At 36.8% G+C, this 24,071-nt stretch overlaps 1 pseudogene; it reads right to left on the reverse strand.

The window, feature by feature from the left end:
• Window positions 1–4,651: 4,651 nt before the first annotated feature.
• On the reverse strand, window positions 4,652–23,719 carry LOC132269139 (chromatin modification-related protein EAF1 B-like; annotated as a pseudogene).
• Window positions 23,720–24,071: the final 352 nt, after the last annotated feature.

Genomic DNA, 24,071 nt, shown 5'->3' on the forward strand with positions numbered 1-24,071 from the left:
TATGTTTGTATAGTCAGGACTAGAAGTAATTTCATTTTGAATTTTGTGGTTGCTGCAAGAATGCAATGAGTTCTTTTTTTGGAATTTTGCTCTTTCATCAATAAATTGTAAAGCTATAGGATCACTTGTAGAAAGTATGAGAATACATAAATATATGCCTCTTGTTTTCTTTGCATGCTTATTATCTATGTGCTTTTTATACAAGTTCATATTAGTTTTGGCTGGCATAAAAGGAGTTGATTGACTGAACACAACCCTCGATTGTTTTCAAACAAAATCCAATGTTGGAGGATGGGGTGGGATTTTTACTTTATTTTATTTTTTCCTATCCTTTCCTTTCCTCGTCTTTGGTTGGACCCAATAAAATTGTCATGGCCATACTTGTTTTTTAATTTACACATTCCTTCGTAAACGGAGTTAATGAATGAACAGTTTGAGACTTTAGATGTTGTTGTGGACTTTGCTCATTAATTAGCTAGAGTAGTGCTCTTAGTGGTTACCTTTCAGTCAACAGAAGTACTTTTGAGTTCAATTCAATATCGATGGTCATGTCTACACCAGTTCCATGTTATGGAACTTAAATCTTGTTGGAGGTTCATGGATACATAACGCGTGCCATGTTTAGAGAGGAGCACTTGCCTTATGGGGCTGATCTACATGTCAACTTGAGATTGGAGTACATCTTTGAAGACTGTTGCATACATGGAGACCTAACACGTGCCATGTTTTGAGAGGAGGAAGTGCGTTATGGAGCTGATCCACTTATCAACTGGAGATTGGAGATCATTTTTTGAGATCGTCACATTCCATGCTTCAAGTTTCGTGCAAGAGGCAAAAAAATTAAAATTTGCTCATAGCGGGAGCACCTTTGGAACGTCTGTATCGTATGCCTATATGTATATATATTATACTTTTGACATGAGTTGGGTAATATAAAGTTCTCAAAAAACATATCAAAAAATATGTTACATTCTCAAAGTATATAAAAGATGATATTCTATTTTTTATTTGGAAATGAATGTAAGTGCAGAAATAAAGTTACATGCATTTAAGTTTTAAACAATTTACGTTAAATATAAGTTAAAACGCATAGAAAACATGACACAGATGGTTTGCATTTTTAGTGGAAGTCGTGCTTGTCTCTTGAAGCAGTGTTTTAGGTTTGAAATTCCTTTCCTGAACATTTGAGCTGAAGTGAATATTTCATTGTAAATTTGAAAAGTCAAATGTTAGGGTAAAGAGTGCTTATTTTCTCGCCCTGTCGGTTCTCCAACCTCCACTTTATATTTCCCAGAGTGCGGAGTGTAGTTATTCTCATTTATTGAAACATGGAAAGACATATGGAAGATTCATTCCCCGAGAAAAGTTCAATTTTTCCTATGGCAAAGTTTACATGAGAATATCGCAGCTAATGTGAATTTGAAGAGGAGGAATGTGAAGGAACAAGTTTTTTGTAAAGGATGTGGGTTAGCGGTTGAACCTGTTGATCACTTGTTGTGTACTTGTTCTTATTCTCAAATGGTGTGGAAGCTATGTCCTCTCAGATTGAATTTCTCGGAGTCTAATGCTATGAGTTGGCCTCCTCGGTGGATTCAACTTGTTGAACTTTGGAAAGAAAAAAATTGTTATGCGGATTGCGCAGGGCTGGCTTCAATTATTTGTTTGCGTATATGGAAGAACCTCAATGATGTGGAATTCAATTCAAAGAGATTGCCTCCCCACATTCTTGTGGACAAAGCTGTCCAAGATTATTTTGAATTTTCTGAAGTCCGGCATCAACAAAATTTCCTAAAGATGGCTCCTCTCTCGAATCCGATTCCTCCTTCTCGCTGGCAGCCTCCGGCAGAGGGCTTTGTAAAATTAAATTTTGATGCGTCTTCCCGTCTGACTGATGGAGCGTGCAAAGGAGCCTTGATCCTTAGAGATCATGAAGGCAAGCTTCTGAGAATTGCTTGTGTGTCTTTTATGGGTGTTTCATCAGCTTTGGTGGCCAAGGATTTGGTGCTTCGATCGGCGATTGTGGCTTGTCGCAATTGGAACCTTTCTCATGTGCTGATTGAGGGAGACTGTCAGCCTGTTTTGAGGTTTCGCAAATCTGAAGCAGCTCTGGTCACAATCCTTGAAGACATTGATTTCTTCATCAACCAGAGGCCTTCGATCCAGTTACAGTGTTCATGTAACAAGGCAGCTCACGAGGCGAGCAAAGTTGCTCCGTTTTCTGAAGGTTTGGTTAGTGTGTGGGTCTATTTCTTTGAATGTTAGGAAAGCTCTCTTTTCTGATGCTTGTTTTGGGGCTTAGTCCCCTGTATCTGTGTTTGGTGAAAGAAAAAAAAGAAATGTTACTGTGTGATCTGGTGTTACACAATGCGCTATTGCAAATAAATGTTATTTGCAATAGCTGATTTGTGGCTCCCTGCAAAATTCATGGCATACAAGTATGTAGAACCCCCCTACAATGCTAGCGAATTTGTTGATTAATTCAACAGCACTTGAATATTTTTTGGAGATCATATTATTTTGTCACCTAGTAAGTCTGGTCTGTGTCTAGTTTTTCTTAGTTGCCTTCAATTTTTTGAGATGCCTATTTTAATTAGTAGTAGTCATTTATATTGACAGCATGGGGAAGCAAAGCTTTGGCTCAATTTATTCTGTGACTTCTAATTTTTTGGCCATGGAGTCATTCTTCTTGTTGCCAATTGGGAACATCTACTGATAGATTTTCTAAAATGAGGTGGCATTTTATGTGCGCGTGCAGGCAAAGTTGAGTTTGGTTGCAAGGTAGAGTTTCTTTTGGCTCACCACTTTGTTTCTTTTGCTTACGTCTCAATTTTATTAGTGTTTGTATGGAGAGAGTTTGACACAGAAAATTGGTGTATGAGGAGGACTTGCTTAATATTTTAGGGGTGATGAACACAAGGAATGTTCAGATATGATGTTTGCACCGATGGTAAATTAAAACAGATGGCATACCTGATGATTTGCTCATTGATAACAATGTTAATTAAATAGTTCATATATTATAGGTCTAGGTCCGGTTATGGATTGTTCTTGTTTCCTTTAATAAATTGTCTAATTTTATCATTTTTTTTAAAAAATATTTAATGGTATTGAAAGATAATGTAAGTTTCTTAAAATAAAGAAAAGAAAAGTTAATTAACTAATCCTAAGACTACAATTAAAAGTGAGTATATAATTTCTTGCTCTTGAACACTACTATTAGAAGTTTTCTTTTCTTTTCTACGTATTCTTTGTAGTATATATCTATAAAACAACCAAGTTCCGGAAAAAATAATAATAATAATAATCAAATCGTCGACACATGTTTTGATTGCGAGAATGAAGGAAACAAAACTGCATTTATTTTTTCTTTTCTTTTTCAAATCCCTTTGGTGGATTGCCTGGTGCAAATCGATTGTATACTTAATGATGGGAAGTTCTAATCTTCAACCCTTCCATGATCCAAGATTATAGATTTCTGACATAATGGTCAAATGGAATTCAACCTAAAATTTGCATCCTGCAGCCTTTGTAGAGCATGATGTGCTAGCACATAGATTCATTTTTCACGTACTCGTGAGATCCTTCCTTTGTGATCACTGTAATCGAACTTAATAGTTGCAGCCTTAACAAACATCATCTGTATGCAGAAAAACCTCTCTGTATCACCAACCTTTTAATAACCTCTGGCCTTTCAATAGCAAGCATAATCCCAACCCAACATGGAGAATCAATGCTTGTTGCATAATGAAAAGCTAAAATTGGCTGACTCAGTTGCAAAATGGTAAGTGCTCACAGCAGTGATGGATGATGATCATTCTACATTCATCTGTTGTGTACACTAAAAAACACTAATATTCACAACAATTCACAAAGGCATTGGCCGTGACAATGATTGCTACCCCCTTAATCCAAAAGGGTATTGACACATGAGCTAATCTACAGGGGCAGAAAAAAATATGGCCCCTCACTGAACCATTACAAAACGAAATAACAAAAAAGGAGAGACGACGAGATCCCTGTACACGTACCTCTATATCTGTCTATCTTCCTGGGACTCTAGGGCTATGGTAATGTACATAAACATCCAAAAAAAAAAATTAATCCTGCCAGTATCCATTCAGTTAACACTAACAGAATCCATAGATAACAATCACCACCTCTTTTCATCTTGTGATGAGCTTCATCTGCACAAATCATCATCCAGCAATTAGTGTCTTATTCAATTGAACATGTAATAATAACCAGAGGCACCACATACCAATCAAAAACCCAGACATAGGAAATATATAGCAAGGACAGGGTATTCATCTTTAACATATAAACATAAAAGAGATTCAGGTTTGTTCATCACATAAGGAGACCAGGCATCCAATAAAACAATTAGAGGGGCAAGAGAAAATAGAAACACATGCGATTTTCAGGAAAATATTTACAGGGACCTCCATAATTATCATTTTTGGCAAAAATGATAATAATATGATCCTTGAAAATCATTAGCACACTATCTCAATGAAAAGGTAAGCACATGACCTGTAACCATCAAAATGTATCAAGTGTGTCAGTGTATGCAATGTGAATCACATCCGTGCATGTCAGACTACAGCTGGCTGCAAATATCTGAAATGAAGAAGAACTTAACATACCTATACACTGCTGTTAAAATGACATGCCAACTTAAATCAGGCAGTATCAACCGTTCCAGGAGCTTTAAAATGCTTCTTTCCAGTTTAGAGTTAGTGAGCCTCATATATAAACTTTCTTTCCCTGCTTGCAGATGCTGCTTCTGCTGCTGAGATCTGTTGTGGTGATTGTTGCTGCAGCTGCTGTGGAGTTGGGGGCGGACGTGTAGGAGGCTGTTGTAGCTGTGACTGCTGCTGTTGTTGTTGCCGCTGAGAACAAACATTATGCCCAAGAGGGGCCAAGCTGCCTGATGACTGCCTCTGGCCTCGCCTTTGGCCGACTATAGGCATAGGCTTGCTCCGGTGTTTTGCATTGCGGAATGCTGACAGAAGAAACAGCTGGTATTACATTAGTTGTATCAACAAAGGCCTGAGGTGTTGTCATTGCATTACCCGTCTGAGACGAGACTGTCTCAGACGACTGGAGATTGCTGATCAGCTTCAGCTTGATTCGCTTGCAACTTGCTCAGTGGGTCAGTATTCACTTGATGATTCTGTTGAAGCGCTCTTTGAGCAGCCGATTGAGTTTGGTTCACTAACTTCTGCTGTGCCTCTGACTCTTGCTGTAGCTGGTGTTTGGAAGAAGCCATGACTGAGGGTGAAACAGCTTGATCAGGAGCGGATAATGTAGGACCAGAAGCGACTGGTGGAATACCTTGATTGCTGTTGTTGGAATGAGAAGGCAATTGCTGGAGTTGCATTGATGGAGGGATTGTTCGGCCAGAATACATATTTTGCTGAAGCTGCAACTCATTTGAAGAATGAGGAGGCACAACTTGTTTTGATGGTTGAACAGAATCTAGTCCAGACCCTGAATATATACCCTGACCATGTATCAATGGCATGACCTTCTCACCTTTCTCTGCAGATTGGCTTGCTGTAGTCATGGAAAGACCATTCAGAAGAGAGGAGTCAATGGAGGGATTCTGATGCATCAGCATGTTCCCTCTTCCTACTCCCTTCAAAAGTTTAGCCTGCTGCTGAGACTGCAACTGTTGCCTTTGTTGAGGATGAAGCCTGCCAGATTGTTGAAACTGCTGCCGATGCTGTGGTTGATGTTGTCTTGGCTTCCCCATCTGATTGGTCAACCCACTGCCACCAGTTTGAGGGTTCCGGCTGAGTCCGTGAGGAGGCATGTGATGTTTCTGCTGGTGCTGCGCCATGGGAATCACCGAGGATGATGGCATTGGATGGGATAATGATACTGGTGAGGAAGAATTTTGTGACTGAATTTGGGAACTGTTTTGCAGAGAAGATGAGATGGGGAGTTGGGATTGTGCTTGTACAAGGGGCATCAAAGCATTGGATGCAGCAAGTTGTTGTTGTTGCTGTTGGTGCAAATACCGCTGCTGCAGGTGCCTTGCATAGGCTGGATGCGCATGGTTAGGTCCTCGAAGATGAGGATGATGAGAATTGCCAAGCACATGGGACTGTTGCGGGGACATTTGATGCTGCTGGTGCTGGTGAAGTGGGTACTTCTTAACAGGTGGAGGGGCAGTCTGACTAGAATATGCAGAATTTAACCCACTAAAAGGAGGGATTCCTTGGCTGTTCCCTTGTGTGACCTGCATCTGAACCTCTGGCACCATCATTTGCCTTTGATGCTCCGGATTCTGGGTAAAAATTAACAATGTCATCAAACAAACTGGAAATGGAAATGCCTCAATAAATGCAATTGTTACAGCTAAAGAATGTGCCCAAGGACTATCACAAATCAAATGACTGTTCAATCCTACTTGGAACATATATTGGGTAAAGAAGGATATAAATGCACATGGTAGCTATTTTCTATGCCTATCGCAATTTTTAGCAAATGAAAAAGAGAATGCTAGATCATCGAAGTCAAATATTCTAGAAACCCAAAGAATCTACATGAGGTACAGAAAGGATTAAGAAACATTCAAGTTGGAGCTGAAGCTATGAGGACCACAGATAGTCGAACCAGAAAAGAGAAGCAACTGACAGAGAACTCCTTTAAGTGTTCTAGTCAGTGAAGCAACTCTCGGACGAATTTATAACATATTTAGAAGGTCTATGATAGTTTAGGTCCCGTACATCACATGTTCTATACATAACAGGCCAGGGGCTAGCGTTATGAACTTATAATTATAAATTGATGATACTCAATTCCACATCACATTCCTCTCATGCTGTACTAGAATGAAATAGGGTTACATAGATCTCATTATTTTAAAGGATCATTTGAGTGGATCGAAATATACTATGTTCACATAGAAATCCCTATCTATTTAACTCCGTTTAAGATTAAGAATAGGCATAATAAGACCTAGACTCGAAACATGAGAAAACAGAAAGAAGTTCATATATGATTCTGACAGCACCCCTCAGTGATATAGAAAAGTTAGTAAGGACAAGGTTAAAATAATTTAGCCACCATCTCTATACCTTCTAGAATCCATACACCATAATCATCTGAATGAACTTTTAAATTAAAACAGTATCCTCCATATGACACGTTACTCTAGAAAACAATATTCCAAGAGCAGTTCGAAATGAAAATATTTTTACCTTAGAATAGTTGAAAATTCTTCACACGACAATCTAAACAATGTTAGTACAGAGAAGCAATTCCCACCCTGCCTGCCAACACACCAACCTACCAACCTGTTTATGGTCAGGCTTGAAGTTTCAAATCCACTTCTTTGATCAAATCCTTTAAAATTCCAGTTCAGGGACCCAGAGCTTAACAAATATCCTATGGGGGCATATACCTAACCTTTGCCTTTTATCTTTGCACAAACTGGATGCTCTCAAACTTGAACCTGAGTTATCACACTAGTAACCATTGCACCAAGAAATGGACCTTGCCCGCAAGCTAGAAAGAAACTAAGAATAAAAAAAATGAATTATGATTTCCTTCCAAAAATCATGCAAATATGAAATTCAATTATATTTTTTAAGCATCTTAAAGATCAGTCAAAGATTTTGTACTCATTGAGCATTCCTCTAATTGGTTTTTGAAGACATTTGGAGTCATTGGAATGTAATTACACCTATCTAACTACATGGATATTATTTCAACTCGGGCTTTTTTGTATAATAAACGTGACCACCCACAGTACTTCATTCTAAAAGTTTAAGGCCTTCAACCTCATGTATTTATAGGCCCCAAAAATGGACGTCATACGACTATTGAGAAAATCCATCTTAGTATAGAAAAAGAAAATAGAAGATAGCCCACCCGCATCATGTGCAAAGCATCATGAGGTCTCAACATTGAGTTCCCTTGAACAGGACCAACTCCAGACTGCAAATTTGTGGGGTTTGCCATCGGCACCATACTGGAGGAAAGCAAGCTCCCAGAATTTAGCATTGATGATGAGGCTATTCCTTGCAACCCGGGCCTTACCATTGGCATGCTTCTATTCACCCCACCCAAAATGCCCATACCATTTCCGCCAGGCAACTTATGAATGCTGCGATCAGTTCCTGGAAGAGCCCCAGAAACAGATAAGCTGGACTGCTGAATGTTTCTACCAGATAAATTTTGATTGTAGTGCTGCATTCTCTGCTGTTCATCAGATATAAATGCTGTTCTAGGAACGCCATATCTACCATCCCTAAGAGAAGTGCTAGACACCAAGACAACAGTACAAAAAATCAGTATACGAAAACACGGGGCGAAGTGATAATCTCAAGCAATATAATAATTTTACCTAGGAGAGGCATTGAGCGGACTCAATGGTGATGCATAGTTACTACCAAGAACCATACCGGAAGATCCTTGTAATGAGGAATTTGAAACAGGAGGAAGCATGGATGTTGCAGTACCCTGATTTGACATTACTAAACCGCTACTAGTGTGAGAGCCTTGATGCCCAAGGGAATGAGGATCGGGGCTTGATGCGATTGCGTTGCAAAGATCAAGAGGCCTTCATTCAAACATTTAAAAATAATTATTACAATTCTTTGAACAAGACAAATTTCATGCAACAGAACATGAAAAACTATATAAGGTAATATTGAAGAAAATGCACGAGTGGCAATAATCGGCACATAACAATTGCACCCTTATAATGCAGAGAAGCACCAAAACTTACGTGAGAGGAGGCCCTCCGCTCAGGTTATTTGGACAGACTTGGGAAAGAGCAACCCCATGAGAATTGTGCGGCTGGATTTGTTTTATGTCCTGATTATGATTCTTCAGAAAATTACAAACAAAACAGAGTCACAATCATTAATGAATTCAAAACCTGTAAAGAAAGGAGCAGATCATGCAAGGGAACTAATTAGGCATATTTCAAACTCTATTTCTGTGATTTCCACCCTGCATAAAATTTAATCCAACATTTTATTTTATGTTAGTTCACTAGCCGTCCGACCATTATTTTTCCCGTGAATTTTAGAATTCTATTAATTTAGTTAGAAACATAACACAAACTGGGAACTGCCTTGAGGAAACAAAAAATCAACTGATGGAAGGACAGATAGGCTATAGAGGCAGTTCTAATGACAGGCAACTGAAATCTAAATCATGTTTGGATCAACACACACATAATTATAGTTAAGTTTTTAGACAGAAACATGCCTGAATCCTTTGATAATGTTGCCTTTGCCCAATCATAATGATTTTCTCAAAATGACATTTGAGGGTATCCTCTTCCATTGGTCCCTGCAAACGTTGAAACAATTGTCTGGCACTACCCTGTGTGACATGCAGCCAAAGATCAACCAGAACAGCTAAAATTAACTGAAAAGTAGCCAGCTAGATTATAAAATAAACAATATTTCAAAACTGACTTGCAGGAAGGGAATTTAATGAATAAATAAATTGCCTTTGGAATGCCGGGTAAGGTAGACGGATAAGGTTGCAAAGATCCTGAATCTTCAGCACTATCAGCCCCATTACCAGAAGTCATATCCATTAATGTTTTGTGGTGTTCTTTGCATTCTATGGGCTTCCGGAATATACGCTGCAAATGTCGAACAAGAACAAGACATAAAATGAGAATATCTACCGGCCAAGAAAAAAAAATGAAGATAAAGATAAAAAAAATAAAAATAAAAAGGAAAATGAAAATTCCTCAAGAAATCTATGCAAAAAAAAAAAAAATGAATAGTATTTCTTCCAGTGATAGCTTAAACTGGTTAAAAATCTAAAAGAAGCAGGATAAATGAGATTAGAAAATTTAGCATAAAATAACCTTGAACTGCAAAGCACTGTTGATAGCATCACTAACAAGCTCCCAATTTGGACCCATATCATGTACCAACACAACAAGTGCCTAAGATGTCAAAATAACCTTTCAAATAAATGACCATATATCTCTAATAACGATAAAAAATATATATATAAATCAACAGATGAAAATACTAACCTTGTCCTCAATTTGTGACCACGGGCTTCCTGACCCTGCCTGACCAGCAGGCGTCTGCAAAGAAGATTTAATGCTCAAGTTCATACATAACTTAAATTTATAATGAAGGTGGAGCAGCAACAATCAAAACAGGTTCATAGAACATTGTTGACTAGGCCGTTCAGTAGATTACCTTTGGGGTTTTGGCTTTCCTACCCCTATCCCGGCCACCAAGCATTTTAACAAACTTATTATGGTTGGACATATTGCTCATTTGGGAAGCCACTGGAGAAGGAATAGATGCTGCCATTAGGGTAGGACTGTCGAAAGAATTATCTAGCGATTGCTTCATCATCTTTGGCTTCTTCATGATGTGTTGCCCAGATAGACCTTCATAAATGACATACAAAGATGTAAAGGACAAAGAAAATGAAATGATCAATGAATTTATCATAAAAGCTAAGCACAGAAGCAGATATGAGATTTTTGGGCTGGGGGAAACTTTACCACTGCTTCCATTAGATTCAAGTTTACGGCTCTCCAATCTCTTTCTTGAATGATCCCTCTGCACTTAGAAAGATAAATAAGGAAATCAATGACTACCAGATAGCATCATGAAACATACTTTTTTGGCTGATCAAATGAGAATATGGAACCAAAAACATAAGAGTATTTCTAGGTAGTAAAACTTCTCAAGACAAATAAAATAAATAAAAATATATTTTACAATATAATCATTCGCACAGTGTTCACTGTAGTCATCTTAGAGAGAACAGAGCCATAGCTTTTCCACGTGTTCCAGTCAAGATGACTATGATGATCCATTTCTCTAAAAAGTGAAACAGAACCTAAAGACGCTATTAAATCTCCACAACTCTATTTGTGATCACTGAAACGCATCCAAGGACATCCAGCAAGATGCATATATTCAACAACCCAATCCTGGACTCCATTACAGACAGTAGAACCAGTATCCACAGACAAGATTAGAAATCTTGAACCCATTGCTAAACCATCAAATTTTTCAAAAACGTTTCTATAGCAAAAGCTCAACAAGTAAGAAAACATGAATCAAACACAAAATAAACAAAACTAGTGGTCTAGTTTGCAATCAGCAACCATAAAACGAAATAAAAATAAATAAAAAAGGAAAAAAATAATAGCCCTTTCAGTGTGAACCCTACCATAACAAATTCAATCTCTAAATTCATACTAGCCTCCAAATAATTTACTGACCTACTTCAGCTCAGAAGGTGTCATTGAGTGGATAATCGAAGAAATATATGCATCAAAATGAAGCCAATATAATTGATAAAAAAAAAAATTAAAAAAAAAATAATAATAATCACCTCCTCATTGTGGAAACTGGAATCAAGATGCCATCTGTGCTCATATGGGGAGCCCTGCAATCATATAGAATTCATTAATAATGTAATGATTAGGAGAAGTCGAAGACTAAAGAGGAAAGTCACGCACTCTACCAAGACAAATGAATCCCCAATGTCTATTAAAAAATATGAACTATAATATACCAGATGCTTTGCCTTCTTCTTCTTTTTTGGTTTGTTAGATACTTCAGCAGAGTCAAATGGAAATTGCTTTTCAAAGGCCTCAACTGAATCAACTTCCAAACTATGCTGGATCTGGTAACCACCATGAAAAGTACTCTGATCATCCTGAAAAGAATTGGTATCACCACTTGAAGCATCTGTCTTGTTCGGAGCCTGAACACATCCAGAAGTTCCAGCACTAAAAGGACTCACAACCCTCTGCCTGGAAGCAGTCCGCACGCGTTTTGTTGGAATTGAACCAACATTAGGATGGTTGACAGGACGTTTTCCCATTAAGGCAGATTGTTGGGTCCTAACTTTATTTTCCATGCATTGCATAAAAGGCAAATCAGCTCCCAGTTCATATGATCTTGCAGCATAAGACTTTTTCAAGTTTTTCCGTTTCATTTGCTCAAATTTTGATGACTTGCTAACTTCAAAGACTCCAGGCATAAAATATGCGCTTGTTTCTCCTTCATCCTCTTCATATGCATTCTCTTGAGATCCAGAGTCTAAAAGATGGAACTGAACTTGTCAAGAATACAAGATTAATAAACAAGTAAGGCAAGATAAATAACAATAAATTAAAAAATACCTGCTACAGTATCATATGTAGATGTTTCAACTTCTTCTTGCATGCTACTGCCAGTTTTCTAAGAAAAAAGAAAGAATGGGAAAAAATAAAATAAAATAAAAACAGTGCCTCAATAAGTAAGCTAGAGCAACAGGTGAAGTTACACAAAGCAACCACAAGCAATAGTGTTTTGCTCACTTGTCAACTGCAAAAGAAAAGGTATACCCTTATATAAGGAATTACATTGATTTCTTGCTACAATTATTATATGGGAATACTAATATGACGAATTACATTGACAACTTCTTTCAATTATAAAAGATATTAGGCACCAGAGTACCACTCACTCACTTAACACATGGTATCATAGGTTAAAAGACTCTGACCTGAAGAAAAGATAGCCTACACTTGTTTCCAAAGCATGATTTTCCTGAATGGTGCATTACATGTCAATTCAAATGAAAAATTATTTGAAGTATTGGATATGAACTCATTAGCCTACACCTCTTTCCAAAGCATGATTTTCCTGAATGGTGCATTACATGTCAATTCATATGAAAAATTATTTGAAGTATTGGATATGAACTCATTTCCCTTCCTTAACTCACACTAATACAACTCTCTCCATCCAACTTTGTTATATACTCCATAATCTTCATGGGTTCTAGTCACCTTTCTAATAATACAAAGAGTGTATTGGACTCCTTAAAATAACTTAATCACACACCCAACATTACCAAAGAATATTAGAAATTTTGCTAATTTATTAAGTTGCCTTGTGTTCAAAAGGCGTTTAGCACTTGCTTGACTCTGATCCTATTGTTTATAATCCTCTATATGCAGAGTAATCTAGCTGATTTTTTTTGGGTACTAGTAAGAAACTCATGTGCAATGCACGTGATTAATAAACTTTGTAAATTGTGACAACTAATTATATACACCAAAATTATATTGTAATGAAGCAGAACCCACCCTTAAAAGAACTATCAGCAAAACATGAACTTGAGAAATTTCACAGTGTCTTATTAGTGGATAAATAGAAAGATGTTAATACAGTAAAATGGAAATTCTTCCATTAATTAATTTTGGTTGTGGATGGAAACAAGTTAGTAAACTGAAAAGTCTTTCATTAATTAGGTTAAAGAAGTTATTAATTTAAATGAAATTGTAATACATTTTTAATCTTATAAAATATGTTTTACTAATTTATTGTATAATAGGAAGTGGTAATAGTAATAAACTAATTAGTGGATTAAAAGAAGTTAGCATAGAAAACTGAAAAATCTTTCATTGATTAGTTTAGCTATTTTAAGGAAATGCAGATAAAAAAACTAGGCCAACAAATATTGAAATAAAGTAAATATGTGATTAATTATTTACTAAAAATTTACATAAAAATGAAAAATCTATTGAAATACTAATAAATGGATTAATAATTTATATAGCGCGTGTGTGTGTGTGTGTGTAAATCTATTATATATATAGAAATATAGATATGATCTCCTATGTTACATGGATTTGGGTCCGCGTGCCGAGTCCGGGAATATATCCAAGTGTCAGACGTGTCAATCCTCAAACAAATTAACACAGGGACACTGGTTAATGGTCATTCACTTTTTTATATAATTTTCTATAGTAACATAGTGTTCAATATAGGCATTTCACTCATTTGAAGCAATAATATAACAAAATTAAATATTGTGAGTACAGATAACAAATAGGTATTCGAACAAAAGGAGCCAAATTAAGTAGCAAGCCTCTCAAAGCTCCTCTTGAAATCTGGAGAGCTCCAATTTGGTTCATTACTACTAACTACTATGAACTGATGGCTGACAACATTCTTGTTCCGACAAATGCAGCAAAAACGCAAGTAACAATCATGAAATGTGGCAGAAAATAAACACACGACTCACAAAGAACACAAAGATTTAGCATGGTTCGACACAAGTTGTGTTTGCGTCCACAGTGAAAATCTGAGGAAAGGTTAGCTCTCACAAAACTCAGGCTGAGAAGATCTTAAATTTGGAAAGTCGATAAATATCTTCTTTCTTTGCTAATTGAGCTCTACTTATCTGCTCAATTTGTTCTTCTGCAAATGAGGCTTCTTCCCCAATTACATCACCTAACCTTAAGTTGGAACTTTCTTCTTCATGACTTTCAAAGTTGAGCATAAAAACCAACTCATCTTCGCTAGATGATTCGTCTTCCAAACCCTAAACACCCTTATATATTGGGCTACAAGAGAGTACTAAATAGGTTCCGCAAGCAAAAAAAATAGGTCAAAAATTTTTCCTCAGGGGCGCTGCCCATTTGTTGGGTTGAAAATGGGTCACAATGCGGCCCATGACCAAATTTGGGCCACAACATCACAATTCCAATAACCCAATCTTAATCCTGCCTCAAGTAGCTTCTTTATCATGCAGCCTTAAGATTTTCATGAGCTTAAGCTAAATTCGAGCTTAACTCGAAAATTAATGAGCTCCAAATCACAATCAGGCTTGGATCATTTGCCTCGCAAATGATTTCAAAAGAGTGATGAAGAGAAATTCAAACCAAGTACCCCAAGGGGTTGGCTCAAGTGGGTAAGTCACATGGCCCAGCTGCCTCATGAAGCATCAGGTCTAAGGTTTGACTCCTCTTGAGTGCAAACAATTCCTTGGAGGGGGGGTGTGTATCAACTGAAAAAAAAGAAGTTCAAACCAAGTTCAGGTAGCCTGGTTCATTTGACTGCCTCAGAAAAAAGAGATTTTTTTTTTTTTCTCAAGACCCTAACCAACCAGCTCGCGTAATATCATAGTTCAAGTATAACACTTGAAGCATTCCTCATAATGGTATCGTGTCAGTGCCTTCTGAAAAAAGATAGTGAGAATATACATATAAACAACTCCCAATAATATTTTCTTCTGACAAGTAGAGTGGGCAATTGGTATGCAAGTTCTCCTTATAGCATGCTGTTCCTCCCTTGCACCTTTCAGTTTTTCATCTCTCAACTTAAGTGGGAAGATGGATAATAGGAGAAGGCTTAATTTAATTATGACAGAGATAGGGGTGGGAGGGAATTTAATTTTGATGATCAGGAGAAACATAGTTGGGGACCAGCAAGACGGTGAGAAATAGCTATCAGAGGAAAAAAAGAAATGAAAGAAGAAATTTATTGTTTATCCATCATTGACAAAATTTAAACCCATACTAACTATTCATGTTCCTTCACAGGTCTTTATCAAAAGCAAATTGAAAAATTATGTTGTAAACACCAGAAAATAAATAAAAATGTAGGAGCTAGAGTTCCTTTGATTAAAAAGTGAAGCACGTGAAATGTTGTAGATTCCTATAAGAATTCGATACCTAACAGAAATGTGAAGCACGTGAAAAAAGTGAATCAGAAAAAAAAGAAAAAAAAAAAGAAGAAGAAGTGACCTACTGGTACTTTATCACAAATAATAAATAAAATGAAGAGCAACATGTTTACCTCACACTGTGCCAAATGAGATTCAATAGATTTTCTATATGTTTCCATTGCATCAGAGGGCACTGTGTAGAAGAGATTTTCCTGCATGGAAAAAACAAAATATCATGCAGCCCTAATTTTAAAATAAATAAATAATAATAAAAAAGACCAATTGGGGGTCGTTAACTCATTGAGTCATTGTAATTCATCTCTTTGAGGTCTTAAATTCTGAACATTCCAGATCAAGCGATCGACTCATAAGTCATGGAGAGAGAGAGAGAGAGAGAGAGAGAGCATGGTTGCAGTGGTCACGTTAATTGTTTAACTAAATGCATTGAAGGATCGGTCAATACTTTGAAAAGTGATCCCTCAATGACATTGATAAAAAAATAGTTAGATAGAACAAGTGGTTATGCAAAGTTGTCTCTTCAAGGTAAAAAATACCCGACATTTCCAAAATAGATGATGATGTACTCATATGTGAAAGAAAGGTAGCTAGGTTGCAGTTCTAAATAATGATGCCTCAAATAAATACATGAAGTGTTGGTCCATACTTCTGTAAAGTGATCCTCCCATGAAACTTCGTGAATGCCCAAATCTGATATCCTGTCAGGAGTCGCTGGTGCCTCTGCTTGGCCATGTAGAACAAGGGAGCTATGATATTTCAGATATCTCACTGCATATCCTCGGACAGCAAGTGCAACTTTTTTCCCAGGACATTGCAGTTCCAGTTTATTGCTCGTCTCCTGGTCACAACCACCATATACAACATATTAAGCATGAGAAGAGAGATCAAGTACCATTTAGGTGACGATGGATGATGTGGGTTCCACATGGAGGCCCTGATAATCGAGTCTCTAGTCAAGTTGGGTCGTTTATGGATCCTGTTATGTGAGCCTTTAAAACAGCTAATCTTAGCATCACTTGTGTTTCATGTATCTATTTATTATGATTGGTTGAAAATTAGAAGTCTATAACCATCTAGAAGTCATAAGTTAAAAAAGTTTAAGAGTCTTGATCCATATGGGTCACCTCCATTATGACGTATATGAGTAATGTGGCTACAAGTAGGAACGACCATAAAAAGGTATGTAATCTTTGTTTATCAATGGTTGAATGAATGATTTAGCCTTACAGAATTTTCTTGTTAGTATTCACAAACTTTTGAAGGTGCGAAACTTTCTCTAGGTTGTCTTGTTCCCTTTCTATTCTCTGTAACTTTAAACCCCACATTGTCAAATCTTACTCTGTATTTCAACCTTGTACTGTCTAAAATGTAATCCCCTAAATCCATTAATTTCCAGACATTTGAGGTTAGCCTTAAAAGTCCTCTCAGTTCCATTCTGAAACCAACTCGCTCTCCTTTTCCATGTTTGACAGAGGAAATTGACAAAGTTACTGATCATCGACTTGTTCAGCCAGAGAAGGCTCTTATCAAAAGTACCTTACTACTATCTTAAATGGAAGGGAATCTAAAATTCTGACAATGTTCATAGGTTACTGAAAATGAGTTACAACCCCTAAACCCTGACCTTTATACGTCATTCCATGTTTATAACTAACCGGAGTTCAGCTTTCCTAAGCCAGACAGAGTTAATGGAAATCAGTGATGGTAACATGTGTACAAAAGGAGTGAAAAGGAGGGTTCTAAGAACCAACCCTTCATTTGACATATATTAGATGATCTGGAGCCCACTTGGAGCTTTATATAACTGGATTTATTCAAGTTGGGTCAATTATAGGTCTTGACATCTTTTTATGTAGATTTTAAAGCAGCCATCCCTAGAGTCCTATATGTATTTTTATTTATTTTTTATAATGGTTAAAAAATGAGAATTATATAAATCATGGTTATAAGTTTGGAGTCATGGAGTAATTTTGTAACCGCCTCAAAAAGAAAAAAGGAAAAAAATTAAGAGAATTGTGTATTCAATGGATAAAGAGTCCAGTCAAACTAGGACTCTATCCAAAACCTGATATGCGCATTTCTCTAAGACAATTAGCTGGTATGCATTCAAGTAAAACTTTTCTGCAGAAGAAAAAGAGAAGTAGGAGGAACCAAAGAGAGAAGGGATTAAAGGAGGAGCAGGCTAGGATCAATTATCCAACTCCAAAAAAGAGACAATCAAGCAAGTGAATAATTTACTGTACTTTCAGATATAATCGTGTATAAAATAATTAATTTTCTTTTGAGCAAAATCATAAAATTCTATAATTATAAAAACACACATACACATACATATGTTGTGCTCTATAAATATAAACAAACCAATGCTCCAGCCATAACGCACTTCTAACCCCCGTTTCTCAATAATTCCTTCCATCATAGTATTTTTACCTTTTCTAATTCATATTCTTATCAATGTAAATCTAAATCTCATTAATATAATTTTTTAGCATTTCTTCTTATAAATTGAGTGCTTAGGGAATTAGAAAAGATAAAAATAGACACACCAATGTTTCACTATAATTAAGTCCTATTAATTTTCTATAAAGGTAAAGTGAATAAACCAGCACAAAATGGGTTCTCCAACCCTGTCCCAGCAACCTCATTCCAACAATTTGATCCAATTCAATCGTAAGTGCAGATTTTAGGACCAACACTTATATAATAACTTTTTAAAAGTACCTCTGCTGACAGCCAGAACTCCATGATAGCTTTTGCCAAGGTGTGAGCTACTTTTTTTTGCTTCCAAACTAAATTTTGTTCTTCAAATCTTATACGATGAGTAAAAGCAACTCGATGACATATTTGGGCTGCAGCGGTTATTTTCCAAAGCCGCTCCTATTTGAAGAAGGAAAAAGATAACAAATCAGAAAGGCAGGTAAGATTGGAATAGGTATTTAAAATAGGTTTCCAGCGAAACAAGTACAAAAATAGATATTCTCCAAAGTGGAAAAAGAAAGACACATAAGAAAATACAAAAATGAGACCTGCGCAAAATCATTTGCCAACCATGCCATTTCCTCAAGGACTATATCCCAGTACGACTTGTGACGGTTCTCCAAAGGTAAGGTACCAACAGATAACTCAGCAATCCTCTTACGCTTTGCCTGTTTACTACGGTATGTCAGACCTTTAGGGCCCAAACAAGGCATTGACAAAATTCCTTCCAAGTTTAACTCATTAAAGATAATAAGAAAGGGAAATCAGAAATAACCTCTATAATCCGAGCCTCTTCCAAAATAGAATCTTCATCTGCCTTGTTTGCCAATTTAAAGTGTATCCCAGTAAAAGCTTGTTGCTCAGGCGCAACAATAGAACCCCCAGAAGACAATGTAGTCTCAGGAAGCTCACACACAGAGGAATCCATAGCACCTTGAGGTCTAACGGTGCAAACACTTTTCATTTGGGAATTAGAACTATCACCCAACACATCACCAGGTTTTTTTTCTGTTCCGGATGCAATATGGTCGTTTGGTTCCATTCTTTCATCTCTGGTAGTATATTTCAACCCATTTTGCAAAATAGATCCACTACCATGTAATTCTTCCTCGGCTTTGTGCACAGAACCATTGCCTTGATGGCTTTGCTGAAGAGAATTATGATCATCATTAATGAATGCACAACCGTCATCAGCTTCCATAATATTATTCACTTTCAACATTTCATCACCTTCCTTATTTGGTGTCCCTTCAATCACTATGGTTTGTTCCTTAGTAGTCCCATTAGAATCAATGTTCATTAAATTAGTACACAAGTCACTATCATTATTTCCTGCTAAATCGAGGCAGGTTTTTGGGCAATAGGATTTTGAATCTAAGCTGTTTGGACTGAGTGCTACAGTGATATTTTGACCTACATTTGGTATGTTTTCCCTATTTCCTTTTGCATTGCTGAATCCATTTGGTAGACCAGAACTAGTTTGATTCTCAATTTCTCTTGCAGCCACACAAGGAGGACATTCAAGACTGGCTGAAACTATCTGCTCCTGTCCTCCAAACCCAACAGATTCAGGTATGTCAGAATCCACACAAGTGGGAGTTTCTGGAGCATCAACTTGTGAACGTTGATCATGTTGCTTATTACTCAAATTTTTGGACGAACTGAAACTGGAGACAGCTTCAGGATGACTAATATTGGTAAGTTCAGTAGTTGATACTGCAGCCTGCTCACCCTCCAACTCCATATTTAACTGACTAGTAGAAGGTGCAGCCTTAAGAACAGCACTAACATTGGGACTTACAGCCTTTAAACTACCATTCGAAGAAATTTTCTGGTTCTTATGGTTACCTGTATCAGATTCTACCCCTTTTGCATTCTTTGAACCATGGCATGAAGGCAAATATGAGATGTGACCACAATGAGTTGGAACTATATCAGTAGAATTCAAACGAGCACCATCACGATTCGGTCGTGACCTATTTCTTCGTCTATATGCCTTTTTTGGGATGCTGAAAGCAGCGGAGTCCCCTGGTTCTTTGGCATTTTGACTCCCATCTAACTGGGAAAACTGTTCTGATGTTAAAATATTACTCTTATTAGGATGTAAAGAGTTTCTTTCCACCTCAACAAACTCACTTTCACCATCGAATAACAAGAGATTATCAGCACTGTTGGGTTCGCAAACTGTGCGAGCCTCCAGTCTACCACTACTTTCAACAGAATCTCCACGAGGTGAACCAGTCAACACAAAACTGCCTTTTGCTTCACTGAGATACCAGGGAGAAAGGAAATATTAGCCACTGAACAGAAAATACTAAAACTGGAAGGATCATCAATAAGCAAATAACAAATGCAAAAGAAAAAGAAACAACTGATCACGAACTGTTGAGGATGTTGATCCGTCAGCGAAGTAGATTGGACGCTAACCGTAGCTGCATTCCCAAATTTGAAGTCCAAGGGATTTCCACCCTGCAAATAAGAAGCATTTATTTGCTGAACATGTTTCGGACGGTCCCAGATATGTATAAAAATTTCAGAAAAGTAGAAGAGCATCAAAGTGCCTACTTTCTCGAGGAATTCTAGCTCTCTTCTCCTTTCCTCCCGAACATCATACTCCTGCCTGTTATTGGCAAATGACAGGTGTGTAATTAACATATAACTATGTGTAGTAAATCATAACAGGCATGGAGGTAACAAAGCAGCATGGCCATATTACCTAAGCTCTGCTTGAGCCTTCTCAATTGCTGCTCGCCGCGGAGAGGTTTCAATACCAACACCAACTCCACCATCAACAACTCCTCCCATGGAATCAACCTCAGCATTTACTAGAAGAGAAGATTCTAAGCTACATCCATGCATTCCTGTGCTAATACCTACCAATGTTCCCCTCTCATTGATTCAAGGTTTCAATCAAATTCCTAGAGAGAGAGAGAGAGAGAGAGAGTAGTGAGTAAGAATGAGGATAAAAAAGACCATTACCAGAATAGGAAAAAGATAATGTCTCGAAAAATATATATGTTTACTTTAATTGGGAAAAGGCAACATATCTAAATAATATACGGCAAAAGATGTTTAATGCTTATCAGCAGAATTCAACTCCTTGGGATACAGCTTGCATTATTTCCCATGTATGGACCAGAGATTTGCAGTTACTCAAGTAGCAGGTTACCATCTATACACAACTTTCATTCATAATAACATGACACTATAAAGCGTTAACATGCATATGACATCCAATTTTGGTCAATTTCAAAATCCAAGGTACAGTAATAGAAATATTGCAATATCAATACAAATAAAAGGAATACAGCGGAAATAACCAACAGTTCATGACCAAAATATGTGTGTGTGTGTGTGTTAAAAGCACAAATAAATCATCCCACGCCAACATTTTGTGTCTAAAGGCACCAATTGTATAATTAGTATATAGTAAGAATATGACACCATTGCTCTATACAAGCATGCAAGCATACATAAATAAATTGATTGGCCTCCCCAATATGTTGAATGGAGGTTCTCCATTCTCATGTTGTTATGTATAAAAATTATTCAAGGTAGGAAGGTTACCATGCCATTGGTATTATTGGTTTATTGTATAGTACTTATAGTCCGCATAAGAATTTGATCATCATAACCGTAAACGAGCATGCATCATACTTGCATATAGATCAATTTACATTGCATTAGTACATGAAATAAATCCTTTTCTAAAAAGAAGGAAGTTTTAACAATGAAATTTTGAAAGTTGACAAAGGGCTGGTAATCTGAGAAGGGTATATAATTCTACAAAGGAACCATTTACAAACACCTAATATTTGCAGGTACTCATGAACACGTCCAGTAGATCCTGAAAGTGATAAATGCTAATTCTTGGACACTCTTGGGCACGTCTTACATTTTGGACCGCCATATACAACTTGCATTTAATTTGTCTCAAAAGATTACAACAGTTTATCATGATTATTTGTATGTACAAACAAATCCAATTTTAAACATATATATTATGTATGTATAATGTCGTCGTTCCATACCATGCTCGTGTCTTGTAAAAATATGTCAACTTGTCTGTATACTATCTATTCATATCCCGTGCTCGCATCAATACAGCAAAGCTGTGAACAACAAAGACATCATTTGCAGATAATATCAATTTGATATGCTAAATTCACACATGTAGTCATCGAGTTTGCGGGCGGCAAGCTTGGAAGAAGGCCTTATTGGTTACCTATATGGTAGCATAGGTACCTAGGCTGCCACTGACATACATGTCTATGTCATGCAGATAACAATTTTGTGTTTATGCTAACCCTGTCAATTAATTAGTCCAAACAGTGCAATATAAATGTATGGAATGGAAGGTTATAGTAAGAAAGAATTTCCAAAAAAGTTCGTTCAGTCTTTAGTTTTTACTATTTAAAGGGTGTATTTGCAGAGGGGGAATATGTGTGTGTGTATATATATAGGGAGAGAGAGATCATTTACAATAAAATAAGAATGGAATGATTGAAAAAGAAAAAAAAAGAAAAAAAGAAAAAGTAACTGTGCTGTCAATAAAGAAAAAAAAAAAAGTGAACCCGGTAAGGACAATAAAACCAATCATCGGCCTAACATAGCTACATAAGGTTGATCTCAATCAATCAAATTGGTAGCAGAAGCAAGTTTCCAAGAAATATAACATCTACAATGAGTATTACAACAAAACATCATCTCCTGTGTGCAGAGAGAGAGAGAGATGGCCAAGTTACCGGAGCTATATATAAGCAATTACAGAAGGAACATCATAATGAATATCACAGCACAACATCAACTTTTATGTGCACGTAGGGAGAACAAAGAGTAACTGCCTAAATATATACCCGCATTGACTTGTTTATGTATGGATCATTCACTCTACTAACCTTAAGTGCATTGTCAAATGATTGACCATAGCGAAATCAGTCAGAGGACAACTAAGTGAAAGCACTTCTTTATCAAAACAGGAGTGCATAAATTGTACAAACCAATGCTTTGCAATAACAATGATAATAGGTCACAACACTAAAACATCAAACTATTGAATTTCTTAATTTACACACCTTTGCTCCAAGTACTCCATGTTCTATACATCACCACCACTATATCCTTCAAATTCTGGTACGAGAAACTTCAATGGACCAAGTAAGATTCAGAAATCACTAAGCTTGCAATGAGAAACAAACGTACTTAATTCACCTGCAAGACACACACCAAGTTCTAACAGGTAATCTTCTAGCATTCAACCAAAATGCAGAACAAAATCATACTGGCCATAACTTCGCACTGAATGCCTAAAAATTCAACCCTAGAAATCAATTTGAACACCGCTCTCAATTCTAGGGTTTGCGCAACATGAAAATTTAGTCCAAATTTATTCGGTTTGTAGAATAAAGCAACAAAAAATCACCTGAATTGCGAATAATTCTGCGAAAATTGCAGCTAGGGCAAGGACTGAGACCTCGTGAAACTTCGTCTCTCCTCTAGGGTTTTGGTTTGATGCAAACTACCTCAATTCAAAGCACACGAATTGGCCCTAAAAATTGTCAGTCGTTGAATAATTTGTTGAGTCCCTCTGAAACTCATTTCTTCTTTCCCTCTCTATATGAATAATATATACATATATATATATCTATGTCTTTCTGGTTCGTTGCGGGATTTTCCTTTCTTAATTTTCCATGATGGTAAACCAGGCGCTCTCTGCAAGTATTGGGCCGGACATGCAGAAGACGAAGAAGAGGGCTTCGACAATTTGGTCCATTTGGGCCTTTTCTGGTAATTTAAACTTTTTTTTATATAAAATTAATATACTTACATTTCCATCATCCATCTATAAATAACAACAAATATGCACAAGTGTCTGTTTATGGAATAGCCATATTTCAATCTTTATTTTGATGTATTTGGGGTTTATTCAAAAGACATTAATATTAGTCATATTAATTTTTTTGCGTATAAATTTGAAAATATCAAATTAAAATTTGTTTTAAATTCGTAACTTTAATTAACTATTTGTTTTATATTGCTAATTTGCTATGCTAGTGGTAGGATTTGGACGGGTTGGACAAGCCTAGGAGTTTACCCACACCATACTCGATTCTCTA

This window comes from Cornus florida, unplaced genomic scaffold (assembly GCF_030987335.1).
Source record: "Cornus florida cultivar Cherokee Brave unplaced genomic scaffold, ASM3098733v1 CherokeeBrave_3.0.0_Hap2_Chr08, whole genome shotgun sequence".
Lineage (NCBI taxonomy): Eukaryota > Viridiplantae > Streptophyta > Magnoliopsida > Cornales > Cornaceae > Cornus > Cornus florida.